General features: G+C 39.4%; 1 protein-coding gene across 1 annotated transcript in view; it reads left to right on the top strand.

Moving 5' to 3' along the window:
- ccdc169 (coiled-coil domain containing 169) overlaps positions 1-10,083 on the top strand; it is a 40,688-nt gene that overhangs the window by 997 nt on the left and 29,608 nt on the right. The window lies entirely within an intron of this gene.

Genomic DNA, 10,083 nt, shown 5'->3' with positions numbered 1-10,083 from the left:
GGATTAACTCTTGATGTATATAAAAATTAAAAACTGAATTGTACTGAAAATAAAACATGATTTATGTACAGTATTATTAAATATAACATTCATGGAACATATGGACAATCATCTGTTTCATTAGAACAAAGGTTGAAGCTGCTGTTTGGACTCGGTTGAACTCTCTGAATAGTGAGACGTTTGTCTAATGGAAGAAACTGTTAAAATTCTCTGCTTTACCTCCTCCAAGTTGACAGGTTTCAGTTCTAAGGGAGCTGGATGGAAGTCATCTTTCTTCTAGAGTGAAATGAATAGGTGAAGCCAGATTAGTGTGAAAAGAGAATGTGAAAGTCATTGCTTTGAAGCAGAGCACAGTGATGCTCACCTAATCCACAAGAGAAGACGATGATGGGTATTACAACCAGGAGAAGAACAACGATTCTTATGGCTGCTTAAGTCATTTCTTCTGTGGACAGTGAGCATCTTTTGAAGAGAGCTCTTTTTGGAGCATTTTAACCTTGCAGGAGGTAGTTTCCTGCATGTTCACTGCTGACGGGGTCTAGAATCAGGTACTTGCTTTGTGCTTTTGTCAGATTCCAGAGGTTGATTGTTCCAGGTACCAAATGTAGTTCATGCTTGTCCGTCAGAGGACAGCTGGTTCTACAGGTCAGCGTGACTCTCTGCCCCTCGGTCACCTCCTCAGAAGGACTAAACATCACTTCCAGCCTGAAAGAGGAGATTGGTCAGTTGATAAAGACGTTCCTGAACAAGTGTCTTCTAAAACAACCCAAATAACCAAGAAGAAGATCAAATGGAATTGGTTGTTGAATTAGTTGCCTTAATATTATCCGATAGTAACTCTCTGTAGAAAGTATGCAGGTATTTAGTCTAAATACTGTACCTGTGGCATTAAAGTACACCCCAGGAAAGAGCCGACCATTTCCCTGCATCACTTCCTATATTCTGAATATGTATTCTGCTGAGTCACTCTTCATCAGTTTATTGATAGTCAGGATGTGGCGGTTCATCAGTCCATGAAATAACTGATCTGTATTCTTTATCAGCTCTTCACCAGCCGCCCATATCACTTCTCCTATTCTTATATACCACAATTTGGAGCTTGACTGCTGGTAGTAAGGATGCAGTATTCACTGGAGATGTTCACTGAGGAGCCTTGCAGGCACAGATCCTCACTGTTGACATAATTCACTGTGAAGCAATGCCCATCCTGAATACCTGAAACAGAGATTTTAAACAAATCATCAAACAGTTTATCTTTCTCCCTTTTACAGGCTCTTGACTCAAATCTTTTATGAATTATAACAGAGCACAAACGGCTCATACTCACAAACTTCATCTGAGAGCAGGTGCTTTACAGCACAGGAGTAAGAGTGAGGAGAGGAGATGGGAACTGGTTGTGGTGCCGGCTCCAATCGTCTGTTTCTGTACCATGTGATGGTTTGAGCTTCCGTCTGTGGACAGCTGGTGTTACAGGCCAGTTTGAGAAAATGCCCCAAAGACTTCAGTCTTTTGAACATGTACTTCTGTTGGGAGAGAATAAAAAAACAAACTGCTTCTCACCACTTCATCTCTACCACGTTAATCGAATGATCTGTACTTGAGTGACCAAATAGTTACTGGATAATCCCTGCAACGTAATGATGGTGAAAATCCATCCATGCTTTCTTTAGTTAATTTGTACACACACACACACACACACACACACACACACACACACACACACACACACACACACACACACACACACACACACACACACACACACACACACACACACACACACACACACACATGTTACATTCTTGACCAATTCATGCCTAACCTTAACCCAACCAGAACTCATATCTCATGGTCCTTAACCAGGACCTCAGTATGACGGGCTTCTTCAGCACGTGTAAGGTAACTTCTGCGATCTCTGGTGAAACACTGTAGATCTTTTAGGGTGGAAACCATTTGAAGTTTAGAGGTATGGGGTTGGGAGTTTGTTTGCATGTAATTATTTGTGAAACTTCACCTCTGGGATATGTGATGGAGCACGGCTTATCTTCTGGTCTCTGCTGATTTGAGCACATTCTGCCTTTAGCATAGGTCACAGTGAAGCAGGCTGATGTGAAGAAGCTGGACAAAAGAAAAACCACATTCTGTGGTGAACAGTTTTTTTCACAAGCTTTACAATTCAGAGTCACCAGGATACGGGAGCCACATGTTGTCACTCACCCAGTGAGACTTCAGGGGCTCTGAGATGCTCGTGATAGCCTCTGACAGCACAGGAGTATGTGACTGATTCTGTACTGATTAGCTCCTGGTACCAAGGAGACGAGTCCTGATAGAGAAACTCTGTGTTCTTGTACCAGATATAGACCACAGGGCTCAGTCAGAGGACAACTGCTGCTGCACATCAGGGACACTGTCTTTTTCTCCTGTGGCAGGAAACACCTTCACCTGCAGGTCTGAGATGATCAGTGAATAAAGCAAAAATTAATGCACTGATGTTATTTTTGCAGTAATAAATTAATAAATAACTGAACCACTGTACCTGCAACAAGGAGCTGAATTTCCACCCTGGCATTTTATTTAGTGTGTCATTAACGTCACTACAACGGTAAGTGTTTTTATCTCTCTCTCTGATCATTGATCGTAATAGTGAAGTTGCTCTCTTCAGATATGTTCACACGTTTTCCATCTGCAACGATCTGATCTTGAACATTTGCCCTCCCAGTGAACAGTGAACCATTTCATGCTTGTTTTTGGGAAGTTGAGCTGTGCAGTGTGGGTACACTGGATGAACCTTCTAAGAGCACAGATGTATTTGCTCCAACCCCTTTAACAGAAAAGCATTTTTTTATAGTTCTTAACTTCTAGAAGATAAATTATTTTCTTTCAATCAATCTACAATTAGCTGAACATGCTGATAAACATTTAAATTTCTTAAGGTTTCGATTACGATTCACAGTTAGTTTTGTAGAAATAAACGGTCATTCATACTGGAATGTTACAGGAACAAACCCATGAACACATTCAGCTCTGCCGACAACATGGCCAGTGTTGTCTTCAGCTTCTCAACAGAAGTATGACTTTAAATGAATGGTAAAATCGATCACAGAAAATGGACTGAAGTCAGAATGGTCTGTTCTCTGTGTGAGACGGTTTATCAGATCTCAACTTGTAAAAATCGCTTCCTCGTTATTCTTAGTTTAAAAAAAAAGAGTTCTATACATTTCCTGTGTTGTGTGACTCACCTGCCCCTAACGTGTTATTGTATCTGTGGCTTCTAGACACTGACAGTAACCTCAGTAAAACTTTACCTTGCAGCAATGTGCTCACAACTTAAACACCATGTACATGACGTCATAACCACAAACTCACAAGTTTTGTTGTAAGCAGCAATAGTCTCTTAATAATCATGGAAGTGTATTGGATGTAACATAATAAACCTGAAGTTCCATCTCCCATTGCCTTTAACAAGCTTCTTAGCTGTTTCTAACATTAAACTAATTTGGGGAAACTAGAATGTTGCTCTGACAGTCCATACCTCCACCAAGGCTAATAAGTATTATGTAATATGTCAAAGCAGCGTTTCCAGTTAATTATCAGACGGTGGCGGCCACCAGATTGTAGTTTGTTCCACCACATTTCATAATCAACCAAACCATTTTGCTTCTCTTATTATTATAACATGGAATCTCTAGATTGGTGTTTTGCCACATTGCTGTTGTATGCGTTTTGTGTCAAATTGCAATTTACCTTACTATTTGCCATGTGCTTGCATTATCATCCTAAAGTTTTACCATCCACGCCGTCGGTCAGACCTCAGATTCATCTGCAGTTGTGTGCTTGTTTGCTGTCACTTGGAATTAACCATATACGTATTGAGTTAAGTTTGTGGGAAACTTCCTGTGTGTATTCTTCCTTTGGCCACGTCACCACTCCACAAAAAGTTTGTGGTTGTCAGTTAAGTTGTTTTTGTGTAATCCTGCTAATTTAAACTCAAACCCTGATGATTTATGGCGTTTATTCGTTTGACATTTTTATTGTTGTTTATATTTTGAAAATTAGAAGGTTTTAAGGTTCTTTGTTTTAGTTTTAATGAAAAATGAACTTAATTTGAAATTCAAACGTTTGTTACACTTCCTATCACCGTTGCTTAAGGGTATAAGATAATGTAGACAAACCTTTGTTTGAGGACCAGCGAGAATGTTGTCCATGCTAATGCTGATATTGCAAATAGAAATTTTTCCTCTGTGTTTGGGCCTCTCATCTAAATGCAAACCAGAATTTTAACTCACTAATACAAGATTTTTACAAACGCCTTCCAATAGTGCGATTTTTGCAGAACCTGGTTTCTGTTTATCCGTGTGTAGAAAAAAAAAAGAGCATTTTTGGAAACAATGATGTCTGATTTACTTCACGTGCCGACTACACTTTGTGTAATGAGCATACACCAAGAGCAACAACAACAATGGCGGCTGTTTACCAGTTTCAGCGATTTTGTTAGCAGTTCTTGGTCCAGTTACAAGTGTGCAGCTAAATGTAGCAACACAGCTCCACATTTCAAACATTGACGGACAAAGTATTCTTCTCTGGTGTTTGGTGGATTGTTGATCCTCGACCTTTTCGCCACCCTACTGGCCCAACAAGCTTGTTTGAGTGTTTGTAGTCTTCTTGCTCGTCATGACAGAGATATTATGTAAAACAAAAAGTACGTGTGGAAGGATATTTCTTTTTTTTTATTGAAGGGAAAAATATCAGGTAAAAATAGGCCTTTGTTTTTTGCGATGTACTAATTTTAGAGGTCCACTAACAGGCCAGTTTGCCTGAAGAGGAAATAGAAATGCATTTGTAGACCTGTGGTCAATCATGTTGCAACATAAACAAACAAATGTAAAAACATTTATTAGAAAAATATTTTTTTCTCTAATTTTGAATCATAAGACTCTTTAATTCACATTCAGCATAGCAGGTAACATATCAAGTAATGCCATTACAATCCAAAGTAGCCTATTAATACAAACATATAAAATAATGAATATGGTCTTAGGTAGCTTTTAATTTTGAGTAGTCACAAAGTCTGAATCACTTGTAATAACAGATGTTTACTCGGGTGTTGTTTGGGTGTGAAGCTGACCCCAACAGCATAGGGGCTTTGCTCTTCTTCTTGGGGCTGATGTGGCTGGATTTGTGAGTAGAGAGCATCTCTGTTGTTAAGGGGAGTTAGGCAGCTGCTATAGAGAACATCATCCTCCTCTATTGGTTGAGCCAGGGTGTCATCGTACACTTGACCTGGGCTTATCTGATGAAGAGACAAGAAAAACATTTTTATTTTATATTTCTGTGTATTTAAAATTCTCTTAATAAAATTAACAGATTCCAAATGGAGAGGTCAAATGAATGGGAGGTTCAATATGGCATTTGCCTGGATTAACTGTTGATGTATATAAAATTAAAAACTGAATTGTACTGAAAAATATAACATGATTTATGATATTGTTAAATATAACATTCATGGAACATAATAGGACAATGCATCTGTTTCATTAAGAACAAAGGTTAAGCTCTGTTTGGACTCGGTTGAACTCTCTGAATAGATGAGAGGACGTTTGTCTAATGGAAGAAACTGGTAAAAATTCTCTGCTTTACCTCCTCCAGAGTTGACAGAGGTTTCAGTTCAGGAGACTGGATGATCATCTTTCTTCTAGAGAGTGAAATGAATAGAGGTGAAGCCAGGTTAGTGTGAAGAGAATGTGAAAGTCATTGCTTTGAGAAGCCCAGAGCACAGTGATGCTCACCTAATCACAAAAGAAGACGAAGATGGGTATTACAACCAGGAGAAAGGCAACATATTGTATGGCTGCTTGAGTCCATTTTCTTCTTTGGACAGTGAGCATCTTTTGAAGAAACTCTTTGGAGCATTTTAACCTTACGGGAGTAGTTTCCTGCATGTTCACTGCTGACAGGGTCTAGAACCAGGTACTTGCTTTGTGTTTTTGTCAGATTCAGGAGGTTGATTGTTCAGGTACCAAATATAGTTCATGTTGTCCGTCCAGAGGACAACTGGTTCTGCAGGTCAGCGTGACTCTATGCCCTCGGTCACCTCCTCAGAAGGACTAAACATCACTTCCAGCCCTGAAAGAGGAGATTGGTCAGTTGATAAAGCGTTCCTGAACAAGTGTCTTCAAACAACCCAAATAAGCAAGAAGGGTAAATGGAATTGGTTTCATTGAATTAGTTATATGTATCAATAGTAACTCTCTGTAGAAAGTATGAAGGTATTTAATCTAAATACTGTACCTACCTGTAACGACCAAAATCACCCCAGGAAGAACCCGACCATTTCCCTGCATCACTTCGATTCTGAATATGTATTCTGCTGAGTCACTCTTCATCAGTTTATTGATAGTCCAGGATGTAGCGGTTCATCGAATCCATGAAACCCAATACGATCTGTATTCTTTATCAGCTCTTCACCAGCCGCCTATCCTTCTCCTATTCTTATACCACAATTTAGACTTCGACTGCTGGTAGTAAGGGATGCAGTATTCACTGGAGATGTTCACTGAGGAACCTTGCAGAGCACAGATCCTCCTGTTGACATAATTCTGTGAAGCAGTATTTATCCTGAATACCTGAAACAGAGATTTTAAACAAATCATCAAACAGTTTATCTTTCTCCTTTTACAGGCTCTTGACTCAAATCTTTTTATGAATTATAACAGCACAAACAGGCTCATACTCACAAACTTCATCTGAGAGCAGGTGCTTTACAGCACAGGAAGTAAAAAAGAGGTCAGGAGAGGAGATGGGAACTGGTTGTGGTGCCGGCTCCAATTTTCTGTTTTGTACCATGTGATGGTTTGAGCTTCAGTCTGGACAGCTGGTGTTACAGGCCAGTTTGAAATGCACCCACATCTTCAGTCATGAACATGTACTTGTGTTTCTGTTGGGAGAGAATAAAAAAACAAACTGCTTCTCACCATTTCATCTCTGCCACGTTAATCGAGAAGATCTAATAACTTGAGTGACCAAATAGTTATTGGATAATCCCTGCATGTGAAATGAGTGAAAATCCATCATACTTTCTTTAGTGAATTTGTACACACACACACACACACACACACACACACACACACACACACACATGTTTACATTTCTTGACCAATTCATGCCTAACCTTAACCCAACCAGAACTCATATCTCATGAATTTAACCAGATTCCTCAGTATGACCAGGCTTCAACGTGTAAGGTAACTAACGATCGCTGGTGAAACACTGTAGATCTTTTAAATTGTGAGAACATTATTTAAAGGATTTAGAGGTATGGGGTTGGGAGTGTGTTTCATGATGGCTAATGAAACTTCACCTCTGGGATATGTGATGGAGCACGGCTCATCTTCTGGTCTCTGCTGATTTGAGCACATTCTGCCTTTAGCATAGGTCACAGTGAAGCAGGCTGATGTGAGAGAAGCTGGACAAAAAACCACATTCTGTGGTGAACAGTTTTTCACAAGCTTTACAATTCAAGTCACCAGGATACGGGCCACATATTTGTCCCACTCTGAGTGGGGACTTCAGGGGCTCTGAGATGCTCTCAACAGCCTCCTGACAGCACAGGAGTATGTGACTGATTCCTCGCTGCTGATTAGCTCCTGGTACCAAGGAGATGAGTCCACAGTAGAGAAACTCCTGTGTTCTTGTACAGATATAGACCACAGGGCTTCCAGTCCAGAGGACAACTGCTGCTGCACATCAGGGACACTGTCTTTTCTCTGTGGCAGGAAACACAGCCACCTGCAGGTCTGAAGTTGATGTTGAATAAAATAAGAATTAATGCACTGATGTAATTTTGCAGTGATCAATTAATAATAAATAACTGAACCACTGTACTGCAACAAGGAGCTGAATTTCTCCACCCTGGCATTTTATTTGGTGTGTCATTAACGTACTACAGCAGTAGGAGTGTTTTATCACGCTCTCTCTCAGATCGTTGATCGTAATAGTGAAGTTGCTCTCTTCAGATATGTTCACGTTTTCCATTTGCAAAGATCTGATCTTGAACCTTCTTGTTGTCCTCCCAGCGAACAGTGAACCATTTCATGCTTGTTTTGGGAAGTTGAGCTGAGCAGAGTAGATCCACTGATGAACCTTCTAAGGCACAGATGCTGTTTGCTCCAACCCCGCTTAACAGAAAAGCAATTTTATAGTTCTTAACTTCCAGTAGATGAATGTACATTAATTGTTTTGTAAATACCGATTTAACTGTAATATATGTGAAGAGCAGGATGCAAGAAAATATTTTGAGTGTCATCTTTTTTCTTTCAATCAATCTAATTAGCTAATATGCTGATAAACATTTTTAATTTCTTACCCGGTTCGATTACGATTCACCAGTTAGTATTGTAGAAATGGCGGTCATTCATACCTGAGATGTACAGGAACAAACCCATGAACACACATTCAGCTCCTGCGACAACATGGCCAGTGTTGTCTTCAGCTTCTCAACAAGTATGACTTTTATGAAAGCTCATCAAAAATTTAAACTTTAAATGGTAAAAATCGATCACAGAAATGAAGGACTGAAGTCAGAATGGTCTGTTTGTCTGTGTGAGACTGTTATCAGATCTCATCTTGTAAAAAATCACTTCCTCGTTATTCTTAGTTTAAAAAAGACTTCTATACACATTTCTGTGTTGTGTGACTCACCTGCTAACGTGTTAGATTGCTGTATCTGTGGCTTCTAGACACTGACAGTAACCTCAGTAAAACTTTACCTTGCAGCAATGTTCTCACAACTAGCACCATGTTCATGACGTCACTTAACCACAAACTCTCCACGAGTTTTATTTGTAAGCAACAATAGTCTCTTAATAATCCTTGGAAATGTATTGGATGTAACATAATAAACCTAGAGTTCATCTCCCATTGCCTTTAACAGCTTCTTAGCTGTTTCTAACATTAAACTAATTTGAAACTAGAATGTTGCTCTGTGATCCATACCCCACTCCATCAAGCTAATAAGTATTATGTAATATGTCAAAGCAGCGTTTCCAGTTCCATTATCCAGACGGTGGCGGCCACCAGATTGTAGTTTGTTCCAACACATTTTTCATAATCAACCAAACCATTTTACCTTCTTATTATTATAACATGGAATCTCTATAGATTGGTGTTTTGCCACATTGCTGCTTTGTATCGTTTTGTGTCGTGCAATTTGCAGCACTATTTGCCATGTGCTTACATTATCATCCTAAAGTTTTTACCATCCATGATCGGTCAAACCTCAGATTCATCCTGCAGTTGTGTGCTTGTTTGCTGTCACTTGGAATTAACCATATCGTATTGAGTTAAGTTTGCTGGGAAACTTCCTGTGTGTATTCTTCCTTTAGCCACGTCCCACCCCTCCACAAAATGTTGTGGTTGTCAGTTCAGTGTTTTTGTGTAATCCTGCTAGTTACAAACTCCAAACACTGATGATTTATGGCGTTTATTCGTTGACATTTTTATTGTTTATTTTTTATATTTTGAAAATTTGAAGGTTTTAATGTTCTTTGTTTCAGTTTTTGAAAAATGAACTTAATTTGAAATTCAAGCGTTTTTACACTTCCTATCTTTCGTTGTAAGAGGTATAAGATAATATTGACCCAGACGCTGTTTGGCTTCAGCCGAGGATGTTGTCCAGCAATACTGATGCTGATATTTTTGCTAATTAAATTTTTCCTCTGTGTTTGGGCCTCTCATCTAAATGCAAACAGCATTTAGCTCACTTATCTGAGATTTTACCAGCCTTCAATAGTGCCGATTTTGCAGAACCTGGTTTTCTGTTTATCCGTGTGTAAGCAGAAACAAAGCATTTTGGAAGCGATGATGTCACAGTTTACTTCACACGTGCCGACTGTTGCTTTGTGTAATGAGCATACACCGAAACAACAACAACAATGGCAGCTGCCAGTTTCACTAGTTTTGTTAGCAGTTCTTGGTCCAGTTACAAGTGTGCAGCTAAATGTAGCAGCACAGCTCCACATTTCCAAACATTGACTTGGACCAAAGTATTCTTCTCTGGTGTTTGGTGGATTGTTGATCCTCGACTTT

Source organism: Hippoglossus stenolepis, chromosome 15, assembly GCF_022539355.2.
Source record: "Hippoglossus stenolepis isolate QCI-W04-F060 chromosome 15, HSTE1.2, whole genome shotgun sequence".
NCBI lineage: Eukaryota > Metazoa > Chordata > Actinopteri > Pleuronectiformes > Pleuronectidae > Hippoglossus > Hippoglossus stenolepis.
Note: the sequence above shows the minus strand (reverse complement) of the source record. Positions and strands in the feature narration are given on the sequence as shown.